General features: G+C 57.6%; 1 protein-coding gene across 9 annotated transcripts in view; it reads right to left on the bottom strand.

Moving 5' to 3' along the window:
• ST3GAL3 (ST3 beta-galactoside alpha-2,3-sialyltransferase 3) overlaps positions 1-18,156 on the bottom strand; it is a 355,629-nt gene extending 337,473 nt beyond the window's left edge. For 2 of the 9 annotated variants that reach the window (XM_075002693.1, XM_075002697.1), the window contains exon 1: positions 17,751-18,137. The gene's annotated coding sequence lies outside the window, so the exon portion shown is untranslated. Of the gene's footprint in view, positions 1-11,749; positions 11,885-17,750 lie in introns of those variants that run through there. The other 7 variants (XM_075002696.1, XM_075002691.1, XM_075002688.1 and 4 more) reach the window with 7 other exon arrangements.
• Between the last annotated feature and the right edge of the window lie 2,506 nt (positions 18,157-20,662).

Genomic DNA, 20,662 nt, shown 5'->3' with positions numbered 1-20,662 from the left:
CACCAAACCGGAGGTTAGCTTAACAGACAGTGATTGAAGAATTCAATCTAGTATCCCATGCACAGGTACTGCAAGTCCCCACGACTGGAAACAAACTCTGATTAATTGCTACTGATGGCCATCTGCGCTAAAATGAGCAGGTGTTATTGCATCTGGCCGCACTCCCCAGCTCGGGCAGAGATGCACACTCCCTGCAGTGAGCGCGTGTTCTGAAATGAACAATGAGGCACTGAGGCCCGGGGAACGGCTTGGGCGAGCCAGCAAGTCCCAGTGCCCAGCTCCGAGTCTGGGCTCCAGGGGCTAGACAGAGTTGCCATTCACCTCACCACGTCCATGCTGCCACTTTCAGTTTGCCAGCTTGAGTGCAGCTAGTATGGCTGCTCCCCAGCAGCGGCAGCTGCAGTGTAGACATACGCTTTGTTCCTTTTCCTCCCCCTTTCCCCACTCGTTGGTGTCTTGGCCCCTGACCCATCCACAGGTGTACAGTGCCCGGCACAAGACACCAGTGCAATCAGCATTCTACAGAAATCACAAACAGGTTCCATAATGAGCCAAACTTAGGAGGGAAACCCTACCGGCCATACTCACGGCCCGTGCAACCAGCAGGGAAGCAAGTCGTCACTAGTATTACCCCAGCCAGCAAATAACCAGAACGTGAACCAACCAGTGCCCTGCCAGGCCCCGCTTCTCAGAATTCTGCATGGATTCAGAAATTTTAGGGCCAGAAGGAATCATTAAATCATCTAGTTTGACCTCCTGAGTAACACGGGACATCACATTTCGACCAGTTACACCTGCATTGATCACAAGGACTTGTGCAACCCACACCTATAGGGTGTGGTTCACTGTCCCACGGAGCGGCACTGAGACCACTTACAGAGAGAAAGGAGGAGTCTCCTCTGCAGCCTTCACTGAGAGCCAGCCGGCTGGTAGCTCAACCTGTAGAGGCGCCTGCACAGGGGTCCCAGGTGCGAGTCTGCCCTGCTGGCAGTTACTTACACTTGCATTTTGATTAAATCACATCTCCCAGAAAAGCATTAGGTTTAATTTCCAGATCTTAAGAGATAGGGAACCCACCACTTCCCTGGGTAGTTTGTTCCAGTAGTTAATCGCTCACACTGCTCCCAATGTATTCCATGTTTCGAAGTTCAACCTGCCTAACTTCAGCTTCTAACCATTGGTTCCTGGGAACACTTTCTCCAGTCGCGGAAGGTGCCATTGAGTAGCTACTATTCGCTCTCTGTGGAAGTACCTTCTGACTGATCTGATCCAGTATGGCCATTCTTAGGGTCATCTGTGTCTACGTTTAAGGATCACACTCCCCTTTTCGCCACAGCAAAGCACTGTAAGCTCCCATTGATTGCTTGCCTACTGCGGACTTCAGCTACTTTTCAGTCACTCCTTTCTGGGACACAGTTCTCCATTCTGCACACATGGCCTACATGCCTGGTTTCTAGCTCTATGAAAACACTGTGCCAATCGTGGTGGTGTCACCAGCAAATTTCATCCACAGGCATTTTAAATGTCCTCCCAGATGATCGATAAAGTTATTGCTGCAGGCCTAGAACTGATCCTTGGGGAACCCCACTCTGAGTGCTCCCAGTTGAGGAGGATTGCCATGGGTGCTTACTGTCACAGATCTACCAGATAGTCAGTTCTTGAGCTATTTCATCTATACTTCCTGGATATTTTGTAACGCTCAATGTGGTACAAAGTAAAACACTTTACAAAAGGCTATGCATATTACTGCTGTACAGCTGCATGTCTGATGAAGGTAAACTCAGCAGAGAGTTACAGCACGTTTCTCAGACAATACATTAGGGTCACAACATTCACGAGGGTTAGTTCGGTGTTGAGAACCCTCGTGAATGTTGAATTTCGCAAAAAATCATTTTGTGAATATTTTACCCTGGCTGGGCTCCTGGGCAGCAGCAGCGGGAGGTGGAGACCAGAGGTGGGGCCGGCAGGAGCCCATCAGTGGCCATGTCGCGCCCCTGGCTGGCTCTCAGATCCCTGGGAAAGCAGCCACTGGCACTCCTCCCTAGGAGCCCTGGGGAAGCGGCGGCCACCAGCACTCCCAGCCTCAGGGAAGCAGCAGCCACTCCTGAACATTAAATTCACAAGTGTTGTGACCTAACAGTACCTATTTTTCATACAGGCATGTGTATGGGCATTAATTGTATTCCTCACCTTTAACTCTTGTATCAATTTAACCCAATAATCAGCTTGCCATTATTTTGCATAGCATTAGTGTCAAGCTAGCTGGCCTCACCCAAGTCCTCCTAAACTCATTTCTGGAATACCGATCTTCCAAAAATTCCACAATATTTCAGGATTTATTAAAAATTAACTTCAGTGGGTCAGAGAACTTCTCTGCCAAATCTTTTAGAACTCTTGGATGGAAGTTGCACAGACCTGCCAATTTTATGGTATTTAACAATGTCTACTAGGGATAAACAGTCTCCTTACTTACTAATGGATTTGAAAGCACATCCTTATCTTCTTATGATACAATTGCATCACCCTGCTTTCTTTCAGATACAGAGCAGATTTATTGAACATTTTTCTACATCTGTGTATAAAATTACCATCCCCACCTAAAAACAGACATATTCCATTGATAGCATTTATTTTGTCCCTGCTATCTTTAAACTCATTATTGTCCTTATCCCTGCCAGACATGGATTTTTGATTTAGCTTCCCCTATCCATTTTCTACACTTCATAACTTCACATTTATATGGATTTCTGTTTCCTTTTTTCCCCATTCAGTATATACATTTCTAAATTGCTGCCTTCACTCTGCCACTGAATGAGGATAGGTTTTAACTCAAAGCTCTCCTCTTGTCTGATTGTGGGATCCTTTTTTTTTTGCACTCTAATAAATTCATTGTAAAGAGGTCCCAATTTTCTTTCATGGTTTTCTAACTAAGTTTCTAACTAAATTACCCTCCCAATAAATTTTGTTAATACTTTTCCTCAGCTATGTGAAATTAACCTTTTTGAAGCATCAGGCATATATATAACTGGTAGGGACTGTTCTCTGGTTGCACTTATTGAATGTAATCATATCGTGATCACTGGTTCCTGGCCAACCACCCCATTGATTAATTCATCTTTAGCCACCATAATGAGTTCAAAACAATCATCTGGTGTTGATGACAATACCATTTGTATTAGAAAATCAGCTATATATTTTAGAAAGCTATCTGCATGAAACCTCCCACCTTTGTCTGCCACATTGAAACCCTCATAATAATAATATTGTTCTTTTCATGCATTACATACTTCATGCTTTAAGAGCATCTCCTCCTGGCTTGAGTCAGTAGTCTGTGACAGATGCCCCTACCCGTACACCCTCCTGGGCTTTGTTGTCAAGCTGCTGTCTAAGCATGCAGCATCCTCTGGCTCTGTTATTGATATTTCAGAAACCGGGGGGGTGGGAAATGGATGGACTGCCAACCGCACAGACTCCTCTCCTAACTACACTCTCCTTTGCCCTCGGCAGTAGAAATAACAGGACAGCTTCTTTCCCAGCATTGACTCAGGACCCTAACTAACACCCTTAACTCTCACCACCCCCTGCAGGGCAGGCAGTGGAGAAAGTGAACCTCCGGAGACCTGCCAGTCATTGCACAACCACTGAGACCTACTGCAAGTGAAACTGAGGGTGTGCTGAGTCCAGGTCATTGAGCTGGCGGCTCGGGAGATGGTAATGGGATATGGGCTCTTTCCTGCTAAGTGGAAACGTAAATCTGACCTAAATCAGCAGTAACAACTTTTAGTCACTATCTGGCAGCTGATCAACAGCCTGTGTCAAATGAGCTGGGGCTCTCAGTGCCCTTCCCAGCAGGTACAAGTAGGTTAACTCACTGCCCTGTGCTTTAGTCACTGGTGTCTCCGACACCACCACCTAGAACTTGATCTCCTGGCACCGGATGCGCATTGCCAGGGAGCCCTGAGGAAGACAGTCCTGCTGTTTCCTGCACAGTGTCGGCTCTGCAGGACACTTTGCTTGGGACGGTGCGGTGTCCCTCTGGTGGGCTCTGCTCCCCTAGAGTTACACCTGCCATGCAGTTCTCTTCGAGCGGGGCAGAGCTTTCACCGGGGCGGGATGCTGCTTCCTGTGCTGGGTGTTCTCCAGAGGGTGGCTGCTGAACGCTCAAGCGGAATTCAGGTGCCAGTTTGGAGTTTCGAGGGAGCGTAGAGAGAGCAGCAATTGGTTCCCCCTAGACAGAAGCATTAACCACTTGGTTTAAGGCTGGCCAAAGGCACACAAAGCCGGATGCTTGCTTTGGCCACGTGCCGGGATGAGGAGAACGCTGGTGGCCAAGGCTGGGTGCAGAGGGAAGGAGCTCCTGGCCCAGCCGAGGGACAGTGCCCGCACCTCTACTTTTAAATAGACTGGCTTGGAGTCAAACAACATTCTGACCTCTGAAAGCGCCATGCTGAGCCCAATGCCGGCGGAGGGCAGTAAGCCCGTGGGTCCAACTAGATTCGGGTCAGGCACGCAGCCCCCTGCTGTGACTAAACTGAGGGGGGCAGGATATCTCAGTGGTTAGAGCACTGGCCTTGTAAACCCATGGTTGAGAGTACACTCCTCCAGGAGGCTGTGTAAGTGTCAGGGCAAATACATTAAAAATAGTCTGTCAGGGATGGTGTGTGGTGCTGCTCAGAGGGCGGGGGCCCGGACTCGTTGACCTCTCAGATATGTATCGCTCCAAGGCCCAGATTCTGACATGCTGTCCTTGCCAGGCACCATCTGCTTCCTCTGCCCCTGCTCTTACCTGGCCCCTGCCCTCTGCCCGCCTGCCAGGAGCTGCTCTGGCCTTGCCAGCAGAGCTCAGGTTTCGCAGCAAGCACACACTCAGCCAGCTGCACGGGAACCAACGTTCAGTAGTTCCTGTGAGCAGGGACGTCCTGACGCTGTAGGACGGCAGAGGCTGCGCTGGGCAGGTCATGCCCGGGTCACTCTTCAGCTTGACCCCGTCCAGCATCCCTCGTCTCCTGGGTGTCCCTCACTGCAGACAGCTTTCCCCATCCCCCCCCTTCACTGCAGGCTGGCAAGCCAGGGATCACCTCCCACTCCCCACAGATACCCCACACGCCCCCAGAACACATGATCTGCTAATGCCCCTCACATCCCCCAACACCCAACTAACCCCTTCCACTGGGGGCCTGTCTGCACATACGACCCCCCTGCAACAGAGTGCCCACTCCCAGCTCCTGCTAGACCCCCGCCCTGTCCCTGGTCCGACTTCTCACTGACCACACCTCCCCAGGCAAACTGCCCTTTCCCCAGCGTGCCAGTCCTGTCTCTGGGCAGGCTGGCACCACTCCCTGGCCCCCCAGCCCTCCTCCTCCAAACCCAGCTCTCCCAGAGCCACCGGCTGGGTGGGGGCCGCAAGCAGCCAGGCAGCTCCATCGCACACAGCACATGGCCCAGGGAGCTGCAGGACCCCCGTGTTCCCACCCCACCCTTTCACGTCCTTCCCTGACCTGAGATTTCTAGCTCCAGTGCCCACAGATGCCCAGCTTTCCAAAAGTGGCTACCGCCATCCTGCCCCTCAGCTGGAGCTCCACATTAACCCCTGGGCAATCCCAGCCCTGGCCACACCCTTCGGAGACAGTGACAGAGCCAGCCAGCACGCCAACAGTTCAGTAACTGCAGATAAGACTGAGGTCTGCCCTTCTCCTCCCACGGCCTGGAGAGCCTGTGCTCCTGTCCAGGGGAGGCCAGTGCTACACTGAAGCTGTAGCTGATACAAGAAGGTCTGGGATGCTGGCCAGCCAGATGGTAGCTCAGACCAAGCCCCAGGCCTCTGCTCAGCTGGGTTGACTTGTGTGCTGAGATGGTTAACACGGGCGCAGAGGGGCCAGAGTTTAGCCTTTACTGCATGCTTGTGGTTGCTGCCTGCGTCCGTCGCACTGACACACCCACGTTGGCTGAGCATTTGCAGCCTAAGTCCCCATAACGGAGGAACTCACCAGCCCAGAGAGAGACATGAAGTCATGTGAGCTACAGCTGGTCTCCAGTCGGTGTTACGTCCTGCCAGACCCACAGCAACAGTGATCTAATGTGCCATGGGTGCTCCCCTTACCTCTTCCCCACCCCAGTCCCCTTCCCACGCACCCAGCTCCTGCTCCTCCACCCTCCCCACTTTATCCCAGGCACTCCAGGAACAGCTGAGCTGCAGCCGGTGGGAGGGTAGGGCGCTGGTGGGAGGCCTGCCAGCAGGCAGAGGGCACTGGGAGGAAGGAGTTGGTGCTCACACAGCACGCTGCTGGTGGGTACAAGGCTTGCTCCCCAATTTTTCCCCTGGGTGGAACACCCCAGAGTTGGCACCTCTGCTCTCAGACAAGGGAGGCCCATTGACACCAGGCAGACAGAGCAAAACATTAGCAAGACCAGAGGACTTTGTTGTTTACTCTCCCTGCCCCTTGACTGGGAGTCTTGCAAGTGAATTCCTCTGAGCGGCGGAAGTTGCAGCTCAGAGCAGAGTGAGGAAGGGAAGAGCAACCCCCAGCCAGAAGGAACTGGCTCTCGGGCTGCATGGACTCAGGGATAACGAGGCAAGGCAAAGATCCCCAGCGTGTGGAGGGACACAGAGAACTCACTGATTATAGAAGCTGTTGTTACCTTGTATGGGAATTTACCTGCTTTAACGCTGCAAATAAGCTCAGAGGATGTGGTGGCTGCTCAGGGACAATCACTGCCTGGCGGGGTCTGGGGCAATCATTGCACAGCCCTGCAGCTACTCAAACAATCAGCACTCACCAGCAGTCACCGGCTCAGGGGAGCAAGTATCAGCTTGCTTGAGCTGCAGCCTGATGAAGAGGGACCTCCAAGCTCCACCAGTCCCCCCCAGGCTCTTCAAATGGCCAGGAGTGACACAGAGGTGCCACTTACATCCCAGACATCCCTGGGAGAGGGTACTGACAAGGGTTAGTTACAGCATCACCTAGTGATTACTGTTTTTGGTTCTCTGTGCCTTAAATATTGAGTCTGTTCTGGTCTGGCTGTGGTCTGAAGAAGTGGGTCTGTCCCACGAAAGCTCACCTAATACACTATTTCGTTAGTCTTTAAAGTACTACTTGACTGCTTTTTTGTTTTGATAGTACATAGACTAGCCCGGCTTTCTCTCTGTTACTAGTGTAACACACGCGTGAAGAGCAGAGTTCAGCTGCTGGGAAGGCAAATGTCAAACAGCAAGAAAAAGTACAGACTCAAAGCACTATAACTGCTTCCACTAACACCATTACACTGCCAGCCACAGACATGGTGCTGGGACAGACCTGAAACCATCAGTCCCCAGAAATATTGCTTCCTCCCAAAAGCCACTTACGTCTCATAGTTCAGCATGCACAAGTCACCAGGGCCAGATGCTGAAGGAACTCAAATATGAAACTGCGGCACCAGTAGCTGTCACGTCACCTGTTGCTTTACTGTCTGCGCACCAGCTGACAGGTGCATAGCTCACTTGACACTGATTTTTAAAAAGGTACTAGAGGCCATCCTGGTAATTACAGGCTGGTAAGACTAAACTTCAAATCCGGCAATTTGGCTGAACCCAGAGTAAAGAACAGAATTTTCAGATGCACAAGGATGAACTCAATTTCCTAGGGAAGAGTCAACACGGCTTTCGTAAAGAGAAACCATGCCTCATCCGTCTACTAGAATTCTTTGAGGGAGTCAACAAGCACATAGACAGGGTGAAACAGCAAATACACTGCACTTAGTTTCTCTGAAAATTTTTGACGAGGTCCCTCCCCAACCTCTCTAAAGCTAATCAAGCAGTCCTGGGCAAAGAGGGAAGGTTCGCTCATAGCTTAGTAGCTGGTTAAAAACCAGGCAACACAAGGGAAGGAATACACCATCAGTTTTAAAAATGGAGAGAGGAAAGAGTGGTGTCCTCCAGGGATCAGAATGGAGAGCAGTGCTGTTCAACATACTCATACATGATCTGGAAAAAAGAGGTCAACAGTGAGGTGACCAGGTTTGTAGACAATACAAAATTACTCAGAGCAGCCAAGTCCAAAGCAGACCTTGAAGAGTTACAAAGCGATCTTACGTAACTGGGTGAGTGGTAGATGAAACTGTGTTGATAAATGAAAAGTAATACACACTGGAAAATGTAATTCCAACTATACATACAAAAAGATGGTGTCTAAATTAGCTGTAACCACTCGTGGGTCACTCTCTCAAAATGTCCATGCAGTGGCAGTCAGAAAGCTAACAACATTAGGAATCACTAGGAAAGGGATAAATGCGGGAAGAGAAAGTATCATAAGACTTCTAAATAAATCCACGGTATGCCCAGCCTTGACACTGCAAGTCATTCTGGTCAACCCACCCCAGAAACATATATAAAAATTGGGAAAAGCCCAGAGAAAGAGAACAGCAGAGATCAGGGATATGGAACAGGTCTCACTGAGGGGAGATTAAGAAGAACATGGCTGTTCAGCTGGAAGAGATGACAACTGAGGGACGAAACAGTAATGGTCCATAAATTCACATCTGGTGTAGTGAGAGCAATGAATGACATATGATTTACACTTTCACACAATACCAGAACCAGGGGTTATCTGATCAAATTAATAGGCAGCAACCTGAAAACAAACAACATGCAGTTAACCTGGGGAACTCATTGCCAGGGGATTTTGTGAAGGCCAAAGACATAGCTGGGTACTAACACGTATTAGCTGGCTTCATGAAGGGTTGGCCCATGAGTGACCACTGGCCAAGATGGCCAGGCACGCACCCATGGAGGCTGGGACTGGATGACAGGGGATTGGTCACTCAATAATTGCTCCGTTCTGTTCGTTCCCTCAAACGTTTGGTACGGGCCGTTGTCGGGTAAAGGACACTGAACTCTCTGGTCCATCAGTGGGATCCATCTGACGTTCTCCGGGAACCACTACTATCGTCTCATCTGGCCTGGCCTCTTGTGGCACATAGGCCACAGCACCTGAGCCAGCGGTTCCTCAGCCGAGCTCGGCAATTCGTGGTGGAGCAGCAGCACAGGCTTTAGAAGCAGTCTTGAGAGCAGAGACCCCCTGCATCTGTCTGTGAGTCATCCCAGTCCTCCTTGCTCTGCTAGACACCCAAGCTTATTTCCAGTCTGGACCTGGCTAGCTCCCCTGGGCAGCCCTTGGAGCCCATCCAACCGGTCTGCTGGAAAAGGGCCTCTTTTGCCAGGCATTGGTGCTTATAGATGCACTAGAGACAGCCAGGAAGTGTTGCACCCTAGCAGGTGCCTGCTCAGTGCCCAGTGCACGGACCGGGCCAGGACCAGGCTGGCACAGCACAAACACAAGCACTCCTAGGCTGTGAGCACTGACGTGAACGCATGTCAGGAGGGCAGCACCGGCACGTGCTGATGCAGGGTTATGGTGTAAACACGCTCTGCGGAGACAATACAAGGACCCGCTCACCCCTCTTAAAGGTATGTCAGGATGACAGAGTGATGGCTAGAGAGGCTGTGACTGAACCAGCACATACCAGGCAAAGGGCAGTAACTGACCACTTCAGTGGCGCGACAGGTAACTGGTTTGTGTCGGAGCCCGGGGCTGAGGGAGGAATGGGAATCGCTCCATGAGTGGTGGGCAAGTTCCCCGTCCTGGGTGTAATCGCAGGCTGCCATTGGGGAGTGAGGAACATGCTCTGTGGGCAGTAAACATGGCCTAGCGCCTTCACTGCAGACACCGAGTGTGTGTCTTTGGGGCAGTTGGAGGCCTGCTGAGCAGTGTGTCGGCCAAAGCCAGCGCAGCATGCGGGGGAACACTCCCAGCCAACAGCTGACTTCACCAGGGTTTGATCGAGCCACCTGAATGGTCTCCTAAGTCGAGTTGCTCCTTTAGTCTCTCCCTGCAAAGCTGGGTCTCCAGACCTTGACGCGTCCTCGGAGCTCTGCCCTGAATCCCGTTCAACTTCTCAGTATCACCAGGCACAACAGAACCATCTAGCCCCAGGGTGAAGCTTGTCTGCCTTGGGGGCCTGTCTCAGGCCAGGGAATGGGCTCCCCCAGACCCGAAGCCACCACTCCCAACTCCTGCCTTTTGCTCCTTTGGTGTGTATAAACACAGAGCAGCAGGAGCAACCAACGTACAAAAACCAAAGCAACTTCCCCAGTCACAGGCACAGTTCTGCCCACGGAGACAGAAGAGAAAGGGCAGGTCACATCTGGCATATGCAAATCACGTCTCAGTGCACTTCTGGGAGGTGCTCAAATACCCCAGGGAAAAGAGTAAAAGTTTGGGGAAGACAGAATAGACTATCCTCTCCCCAGAGCCACACCTGATCCCACGAGGGCAGCAATGTAGCCCCTGCTGGGAACACATCCACTCAGCACATTCCTGGGCTCCAGGACACCCTGAAAAAGTTCCCCAAGTCCTGCTTCTGATCCCCCATCCTCAGCACAGGCTCCTCTGTGGCCAGGGCTCTGCACCTAGCAGAGGGACAGGACTGGATCCCTCACTCTGCCTGGCATTTTTAGAGAGTCTGTCTCACCCTGACACCTACGCCACGTCCAGGTGGCATTGCACAAAGACAAGCACTCCTAGGCACTCAAGCATTCACATGAACATGTTTTAGAAGGGCAGCACCAGAACATGCTGATACAGGGTTATGGTGTAAACATACTCCCTCCAAATTCTTCCCCACTGCACCCCGGTGGCATTCCCCCCCCAGAAGAGAAGGGCACCCAAGGAAAGCAAAGGTACACAGCTGTCTGCTCATTGCAGGACTTCCTCAGAACCCTGCTAAGCTACTGATCCATGGCCAAGGGGCTTGTGGCACACGGACCCACATTCGGAGATGGAAATGGCGTGATCGTAAGCCTCCGGCCTGATTTCTTGCCCCGTCTCTGCGCTCTTCTCTGGCTCTCCCTGCTGCATGACAGAACGAAGCGCCCTTTATAAAAGGGCCCTCGTACGTCAGCTGTTTCCCTGGAGGCATTTAGTTCTAACATCTCCCCAACAGGTCTATGTGCCCTGATGAGAGGCCTTGGCTATGGTGACCGTAATTGAAGAGAGCTGGCAGTGACGGCCAGCAGCTGCCCAGACCCCTCTCCCCGTCCATGCTCCTCCCAGCTCAGCGGAGCCATGAGGGAAGGGCTTGGACTTCACCCAGCACCCAGAGGGAAATTGGACACCTGCCTGGGTCTGAGGCCCTGGCAGCCTTTCCAGTCCCTAAGGAAGATCCGAGCACTCCTTGCTTGGAGTACATGCCCTGGGCTGGCTGCAGCGGGAGATCAGCCACGGGCCGGTCACGTGGCATTGCTCTGCTCACAGCAGCGCCCTGCTTGGCATTCTCCTTTCAGAAGCACTGCCCAGAAAGCCATCACTAGGGAGAGACCAGGAACCCTGGGCATTCACCAGCTTTCCCAGCAAGCTGCAGGCCCCTGGGGAGCAAACCCCACGTCCCACAGCAAGAACTCACCACCGTTATCCCCCCCCCCAACATTTGCAAACCACTTTGTGAGTTATGTGAGCAACTGTGATCCGTGCCCAGTCACCGGGAGACACAAACAACAGCCACATGGTGCACAGCAGAGGCCCCTTGGACTCCGTGGGCCTGGAGCCCTTCCACAATGACAGAATGGACCTGGCACAGGCGGTGTGCTGGTAACACGCACACGTACTCAGGGTAGCCCTGGCACAGCTGCTGGCTCCTCCTCACCAGATCCAGAGCATTCCTTTTCCTGCCTCAGCAGCTAGCACAGGCCCGAGCACCAGCGTCCCAGCCTCACCTGACTCCAGAGCGTCCTTCTGTCCAGGGGGCAGCTAGCCGGCAGCCTCTCGCCCTGGTGCACGCAGGAGCGGAATGCCGCTGAGGGTGCAGTGCGAGAGACTGTCACTTCAGCAGCACAGGCGGCCCTAAAAATAGCCCCAGGAGTGGGCTGACAAGTCATGCTGCTGCATTGGTTGCGCTGGCAGCCCAGGGAGCCAGCAAGCAGTTGCTAATCCCTGGCAGGAACACGCTCCCCCACCACCCGAGCGTCAAGTCACAGGGAACTGCATCCACAGGGGCTGGGTCAGAGGCACCACCTCAGCCTCTGCACCTCGCCAGCTGGGAAACAAAAGTCGCCCTGGAGAGATGGGAGCCAAAGCCGTGCGGCTGATCTCCCCAAGACAAACGCGGCACGTGAATCTCTGGGCCCTGTGAATAGCTGAGCAGGGCAGGTTTGCAGGCGGCAGCTGCTCTGCTAGGAGCTGGTTACCTCACGCCTGCACTCAGCATTACTGTTGTGCGAAGGAGCCCCAGTGCTCACTCACACAGACACACACACAGAGTTTGACCCCAGTCCCAGAGCTCGCTCACTTGCTCGCTCACACACACACACAGTTTGACCCCAGCCCTCACTCACTCACTCTCTCTCTCACACACACACACACACACAGTTTGACCCCAGCCCTCACTCTCTCTCACACACACACAAACACACACAGTTTGACCCCAGCCCTCACACACACACACAAACACAGTTTGACCCCAGCCCTCACTCTCACACACACACACAGTTTGACCCCAGCCCTCACTCTCACACACACACACAGTTTGACCCCAGCCCTCACTCTCTCTCTCACACACACACACACACACACACACACACACACACACACACACACAGAGTCTACCCACAGCCCCAGCTCTCTTGCACTCTTTCTCGCTCGCTCTCTCTCACACACACACACACACACACACTGCCAGCCATTACCACACCTGAGTGCTGCCCAGGGATCTGGGAACCCTCCACCACACCTCCCGCTCCTGAGAGCTTGCTGGAGAAACGGCTCTATTCAGTGTACAGCAGAGTGAGGGGCAGGGTTAATTCGGCCCCCAGCCATATCCCTGCCCACCTAGCACCTGGCCTCACAGCCCATCATGAGCCAGGTCACACCTTCCACTGGCTCCAAACTACGGTCACCCCAGGGGTGCCGCCCACTTGAATGTGACCCTGACCCTGCATGTCCCAAAGCCACCAGCAGCTAAACAAGCCCTGACTGCTCGAGCTGCCCTGGTTCAACACAGCCTCACAATAGCTGTGACATTACCACAGCTCAAACCGCAACCCAAGAGAAATCTCTGTGACGGCGCATCGGGGAGCCCCCGGCCCGGCACCCCCACCCGCAGCCCGACGTGACTGTCAGCCAGCCAGTACAGCAGCAGGTTTTACTGCTCCTCAGGGACACAGAAGTGGGTCTTTGCCCATGAAAGCTCATGCTCCAAAATATCTGTTAGTCTCTAAGGTGCCACAGGACTTCTTGTTGTTAGCGCAGCTTAGGGTCCGTGTTAGCACAGGCTGGGGCACGCAGCCTGAGTCCTCTGGCAGGCAAGGGCTCCCGGGCCCTGAACCCCCCATTTCCTGCTCCCAGTCTCCTGTTCTCCTCCTACCCAGCCGACACTAACCCCCACTCCCTGCAACTGGCCCCTCGGCCCCAGGCGGCCAGGCCCCTGGCTCTGTTCCGATCGCCTCCACCCGGCCGAGGTGCCAGGAGGCTGGGCCACTTCCTACCTGCCTCCCCGGGAGCAACCGCTGCTGGGTGCCGCGCAGACACACACGGCGTCTCTGCAGACCAGCCTAGGGCAGTCGGGTTCCCACCAGCGAATGCAAAACCAGAGAGGACCCAGGGCCACAGGTGTGGACAGCCCCCCATGTCACAATCTCCTCTCTCAACTGCCATGGCAAATAACGTCCTCCTGCACCGGGCCATTCCTGGAGCAGAACAGCCCAGCAGGGCCCACAGGCACCAGCAAGAGCCTCTCTCCTACCCATGGGTGACGCGCTCTAGAGTGTAAGGTCATCACACGCCCACCAGCCCTCCTCAGGCTGCCAGGAGGGACATTCCCTGGAGCCTGGCCCGGACACAGGACATGTAGCTCCTCACCCTTCCCCTGCCCAAGGCCCTTCTGCTCCCTCCGCCTGGATCACAGGACCAACTGACTCACCAGAGCACAGGGGTGGCCAATGAGCCCAAGCTACGCCCCCCCTTCCGCAGTGCTGCCCTGAGTGGCGGGTGTGGGGGGGTGCAGACCCCACACCTCGTGCCCCCAGCTGGGAGGTTCACCCTTGGAGCCTGCAGGGCCCATTCAAACTCATTGACATGGGGCAGCCTGCATGGTGCATGGGCGTGGGACAGCCACTGAGGGGGAGCAGGACCGTGGTCGCTGGCAAAGATGGGGGAGGCACACAGCTAACACATGCACAGATGTGCTGCCTGCCAGGAGCCTGGGCATCCCCAAGGGAGCAGGGGGCACCCTCCACCTGCACTAGCTGCTCGCTGGGGAGGCTCAGAGGGCCCAGGGAACAAGCTCTTGGCAACCACAGCATCCGCCCTGCCCTGAGGGCTCTGCAGACAGAGAGCAATTAGTGCAATTAATTAGAAGCAAATGCGTCCTCCAGCGGCCCTCAGCTAGGGGCCCTGGGACGGCGTTCCTTGGGCCTGGCTGCAGCGCGATTCAGGGCAGGCTCCTGCAGGGGCTGGCTCCCAGCCCCCCACACTCAGTGTCCCACTGCTCCTGCTCCCAGGCAGTGGTGCTGGTCTGTCAGCGGTAGCAGGCTGCTGAGTGTGCCCTGTCTGCCCTGCTGCTGGGGCTGGGAGGAGGGAGGGAGGCCACAGCAGAGCCCCAGGCAGCAGCTGGCACCAGGGCTCACTCTTAATTTTTTCCATCCATGAGCAGAATAAATTTTGTCCTGTGCAGATGTGCACCCCCAACAGAAACCCATGCTGCTGGCTGGGGGCGCTCTGCTAACCAGCAGGGCAGCGCCTGTGTCTCTCCAGGGCAGCCGCCCCAGCACTAGCTGACAGGGAATGCTGGCAGGACCCCATGTGTGGGACCAAGCAAAGAGCCCTGGCAGTGAGCCAGGCTCAGGGCCCCAGGGGAGGTGAGGGGCTGGGGAACAGGGCACAGGTGCAGGAAGCGCCCCCCAACGTTTACACGTGGCACAAGGCCAGCAGCCCTGGATAAAACCCGAGGCGCTGCAGCACCCTGCACTCATGCTCCCTGGCAGCAGGTGTGGGAGTGCCATGGAGCCAGCAGGTCCCCGACAACCCCAGCAGCCTGAGTAAGGCGCCAGCTCCCCGGCACAGGCTCTGGCCCAATCGCTCCCTGTTTGCATTAGCCGCTTGGTTTCATGGGCGCAGGCCATGGCACACTAACGCTGTGCAGGGCGGCCCGAGGCCGGGTGCCCCCCCCGTGGCGGGCGGGCTGGCCAGCAGCACACACTGCAAAAGCAGTGGTCCCAGACCGGCTCAGCCACAGCCGAGAGGGGAGACCCTCGCGGGTCAGCCCCCAGAGCCGGGCGGGAGGAATGGGTGGCGGTGGCCTCGCGGCCCTGCACTGCCCACGTGAGGGACTCAGGCCGTCCCACCGTGGGACCGCCCAGCGAGCCTCTCTGTACAGGGCAGCCTGCTGCCCGCAGCCCGGCCTCACCGGCCACCCAGTGCTGCTAGCCACGAGCGGTGCCGGGCACTGTCGCCATGGCTACTCAGCCCCCCATTCCCAGCTGCCAGCAGGGGGGACCCAGAGCCAGGGGTCTGAATATGGCCAGTGCAGCCCCTGCTGGCAATGCAGCAGGGCCGAGCTAGAGCCTGCTTAGAGCGCAGCAAGGGGATGGGGGGCGCTCCCTGCCCTTTCAGCACAGCCCCAGACCAGATCCCAGCACTTCCTACCCTCAAAGGGGCCCTCCTTGGGGAGCTCCAAAGTGCAAGCCCACCTGGGGCAAGGCCAGGGATTCCCACCACCTCTGCTGCCCCTACAGGAGGGAGCAGCCAGCCCCCACCCCAGCCTGGGGCAAGGGAAACTGAGTCACCCCCCCACACACCACAAGCCAATGCCACGACTTGTGTCTGTAGCATGGGCAGCACCAACAGCCAAAAAGTGCAGCTTTGGTAGCCTCCAGCACAGCTATACCCCCCCCATGGCACCCCCAACCCTCAGCCTGCGCTCTGGCACCCCCAGACCCTCAGCCTGAGCCCTGGCACCTCCAGATCCTCAGCCTGAGCCCTGGCACCCCCAGATCCTCAGCCTGAGCCCTGGCACCCCCCCCCCAGACCCTCAGCCTGCGCCCTGGTACCTCCTGGGCACCAGACCATCCCCTGGGCCCCAGCCCATTCCCCCTGGCACCTTCCTCCAGTCTCCAATCTATGTCCTAGCACCCCCAGGGCAGGATTTAGTAACCCCAGACTCTGCCCTGGCCCTCTACCCCTACCCGCCTCTGTATGGTGCCCTACACCCCAGTGCCTGGCCAGCTTCTATACGACCGTCAGTGACACCGTGTGGGGGAGTGGGGCATAACTGCCTGGCTCCCGGGAGCCCTGGGGTTACCTCAGCGCCCTGCAGTGATGGGACTGCCTGGCTCCCCTTGTCCGGCCTTGTCCTGCCGCTCGGAGCAGGGAGGGGCTGGGAGGCACAACCGGCTCCCACACTGTGGGCACCCGCCCCGCCCACCGGTGGGGCTCAGCAGGAGCAGCTGGCAGGGCCGGGCCGGGCCGGGCCGGGCCAGCACACGAGGGTCCCTTGCGCCGAGCCCCTGGCGCCCGAGGCACAGGCGGCGCCAGTTCTCCGTCCCACAGGGGGACAGCACGGGAGTCCCGGGAGCGGCCCCCAGGGGCAGCCAGGCTGGGCCTTGTGCAGCCCGACGCCACGTGCCAGCCACGGGGGGGGGAGGGGGGCAGGTGCCCCTGCCCCAGCCCCAGCCCCAGCCCAGCCCAGTGCCAGCCACGGGGGGAGGTGCCCCTGCCCCAGCCCAGCCCAGCCCAGCACCAGCCACGGGGGGAGGTGCCCCTGCCCCAGCCCAGCCCTGCCCAGCCCAGCGCCAGCCACGGGGGGAGGTGCCCCTGCCCCAGCCCAGCCCTGCCCAGCCCAGTGCCAGCCACGGGAGGGAGGTGCCCCAGTCCCTGCCCAGCCCAGCCCAGCCCCGTGCCAGCTACGGGGGGAGGTGCCCCTGCCCCAGCCCAGCCCAGCCCAGTGCCAGCCACGGGGGGAGGTGCCCCTGCCCCAGCCCAGCCCAGCCCAGCCCAGCCCAGCCCCAGCCACGGGGGGAGGTGCCCCTGCCCCAGCCCCAGCCCCAGCCCAGCCCAGCCCAGTGCCAGCCACGGGGGGAGGTGCCCCTGCCCCAGCCCAGCCCAGCCCTGCCCAGTGCCAGCCACGGGGGGGGGTGCCCCAGCCCCTGCCCCAGCCCAGCCCAGCGCCAGCCACGGGGGGGGGGTGCCCCAGTCCCTGCCCAGCCCAGCCCAGCCCTGCCCAGTGCCAGCCACGGGGGGAGGTGCCCCTGCCCCAGCCCAGCCCTGCCCAGCCCAGCACCAGCCACGGGGGGAGGTGCCCCTGCCCCAGCCCAGCCCTGCCCAGCCCAGCACCAGCCACGGGGGGAGGTGCCCCTGCCCCAGCCCAGCCCAGCGCCAGCCACGGGGGGAGGTGCCCCTGCCCCAGCCCAGCCCTGCCCAGCCCAGCACCAGCCACGGGGGGAGGTGCCCCAGCCCAGCCCAGCCCAGCACCAGCCACGGGGGGAGGTGCCCCTGCCCCAGCCCAGCCCAGCACCAGCCACAGGGGGAGGTGCCCCAGTCCCTGCCCAGCCCAGCGCCAGCCACGGGGGGAGGTGCCCCTGCCCCAGCCCAGCCCAGCCCAGCCCAGCCACGTGCCCCTCGAGCGGCAGCAGGGGCCGCACCCGGCCCACGCAGCGCCGCCCCAGGCACCAGGCCGCCCGCTGCTGGGCCGGGGCCGGAGCCGGGGCGCCGCGCCGCGCTCACCTGTAGCCGAGGCGATCCGGGGCCCAGGGCGGCGGAGCGGGGCAGCCCCGCATCTCTCCCCCGCAGCCGCGCCGCGCCGGGGCCGAGCGCTACTGAGCGCAGACCAGGGCCGGGCCTCGCCCGCGGCCTCCGCGCCAGGAGAGGCGGCCCCGAGCCAGGGCACGCGCCGCGGGAGCCGCCCCCGGTACCGCCGCTCCCCGGCCCGGCGCCGAGAGCTCGGCCCTGGGCTCCCCCCGCGGGGCCGGCCCTGACCCACAGCCGCGGCGCCGGGCGCTGCCCCCGCCAGAGCTTCCGCCCGCTGCGCGCCCCCGGCTGGGCTCCTGGCGGGGCCAGCGCCCGGGCTGCCGGGCGGTCACACGAGAGGCACCTCCAGGCCGGGAGCCTCGGCAGCCTGGCCCCTGCTGGAGGCGGCTGCGGTGTCCTGGGCCAGCAGCCGGGCCCTGCAAAGCCGGGCGGGGGCCTGGACCTGGGCCCGGGCCCTGCGGACAGAGGGCTGCGGGGCCCATGGGGACAGCGGGGGCGGGACCCAGCAAGTGCTGGAGGTCAGGACATGGGGCTGGTGGAAGCAGCAGTGGGGCAGGCAGGGGGAGGCCAGGCAGGTGGAAAAGGGGGGGGGAGGGGGACACTGCAGCACCTGCTGCACCCTGACTTGCTGTGCCTGTGACCCACAGCCCCTGCTAGCCCAGCCCTGGGCTCCCCACAGCTCTGACCCCGCCACTCACCCACCAACACCCCCACCGCGAGCCGAGGGTGGTGAGAGGAATTGCTGACAGGCTGAGCACATCGCAAACGCCAGGTACCAGCCACTTCCCTAACCTGCGAATGGGGCAGGCCCTCTCCGTGCTGGCCCTGGCCTGCCGTGCTGGGACGCAGCCGCCGCTGCCCTATGGCAGTCCAGCATGGCCGTGCCCAAAGGCAGCCCCCCACCTGATGGGTTCCCTTATGGAGGGCAGGGCAGGGCAGAGCTGGGCCCTGCCCTCCGCAGCACAGGAGCGGTTGCCTACGTGACCAGGCCAGAAGCAGGGAGTGAGGGGGGAGGTCAAATGGCAGAGCCAGGGACTGAACCCCCATGCCTAGAACCCCGATCTGGCCCCCTAGCCCTGCAACCAACAACCCGCCTCGCCTCACCTCCCCTGCCATGCATGGCACAGACACCTCTGCCCCAGGGGTTGGCACAAATACACACACGGAATCACAGGGCTGGAAGGGACCTCAATGGGTCATCTAGTCCAGCCCTCTCCTTCAAGCAGAATCAACCCCCACTTAGTCATCACAGCCAGGACCTTGTCCAGCCAGGACTTAAAAACCTCTAGGGATGGAGAATCCACCACCTCTCCAGGCAACGCATTCCAGTGTTTCACCACACTCCTGGGGAAATAGTTTTTCCTAATATCCAACCTCCCCCTCCCCGTCTGTAACTTCAGACCATTGCTCCTTGTTAAATCTGATGCTCTGATTCCTATATTTGCACTGTGATTCAAGCATGGACACTGCACAAATAATGTGATAAATTCTTAAAGTTTCAACAGTAAAACAATACAATTTTTGATGTGCCAGTAAATTAGTGGTTACTATGTCAAGTTGGATAATAAATCTCAGATCTTGGTGCTACTTAGTCTCAAGGAATAAGAGCTAGATTGAAAGCCAGAACTTTTAATATCTATTCCCTAATCTGCAACCAGTTCATTGTATAACCATGAGCATGTCAAACTTTTACCTCAGCTTCTCTACCACTAAAATGTGAATAAGACATACAATAATAAAAGTGCTTTACTCACATAAAAGTAGTACTACACCTTAAACAGAAATCATTTTTTATACATTTGTAAACCTTCGAAAGGAATATGACGTTAAAATAATTCAACATTTCAAAATACACATACATATGGCATTCATATGTGAGATATGTATTTACATCTTCAGATCCATTGGTCAAATAACATTTATACACAGTAAAACCAACCTTTGAAAACATCAGACACACACAATCTAAAGGGTTTAATCCACTGATCTCTGTGGTGGTTTGAAAGAATCAATTTGTTCCCACAGCAAACAGGCCTGCACAGCCCGTAGGTCTGTGTGCAAGCCCTGGCTGGAGCTCAGTCCCCACATGGCTCCCAGTGGGCTCAGCCCACGCCATGCCCACCTCCCAGCCCCAAGGACAAGGCAGCACCCTGCACCCACCATACTCAGCAGCTGGACTGGCCCCTGGCTCCTCCCTGCACTGGGCTGGTTGTGACCGGGCCAAGAGGGATGGATGCCCAGCCTGCCCCACAAGGCAACATAGGTCAGGCCAGGATAGTGCAGTGAGAGCCTCCTGGCCAGGGCTGGGGCCGGTGCTGGTGCCAGTGTCTGCGGCGGGCCAATGATGGGACAGAGAAGGTGACTGGAGCCCAGCCTCAGCACCCTCCGTCTTGGACCCAGGGCCATGCTTAGCTCCCCAGGCGCACGCTGCCCGGCCAGGCGGCAGTGAGCACCTCGGGCTGTTTCAGAGCCAGCATGAGCCCTGCTAGGCAGGCAGCCCTGCAGCACAGCTGCTCTGCATAACTCCCCGGGGCCCAGACGCTCCTGGTATGTCCCCTTTGTTCAGACCCCCAACTCCTGGCACCCGCGACACACACAGCCAGCCCCCAAAGTGCCAAGCCAGTCAGACCTGGCAGTGGCCGTCAGGCTTCCCGGGCTTTGGCCCCAGCTTGGCAAGGCACCAGAGGCGAGAGGCCCTGGGAGCCTGCAGGGCTGTTCCTGGCTCTAGGGAAGGACAGGCAGCTAGAGGGACAGCAGGAGACCAGAAGGCCAGACTTGGCCATGTATCAGGACTCAAGACTTGCCTCAGTTTCCCCTGTGCTTTGGGGTCAGGCTGCAGCGGGCTCCTGAGAGAGAGATTGCCTGGCCCCAACCTCGAGAGGGGCGAT

This window comes from Carettochelys insculpta, chromosome 9 (genome assembly GCF_033958435.1).
Source record: "Carettochelys insculpta isolate YL-2023 chromosome 9, ASM3395843v1, whole genome shotgun sequence".
In the NCBI taxonomy this organism is placed as follows: domain Eukaryota; kingdom Metazoa; phylum Chordata; order Testudines; family Carettochelyidae; genus Carettochelys; species Carettochelys insculpta.
Note: the sequence above shows the minus strand (reverse complement) of the source record. Positions and strands in the feature narration are given on the sequence as shown.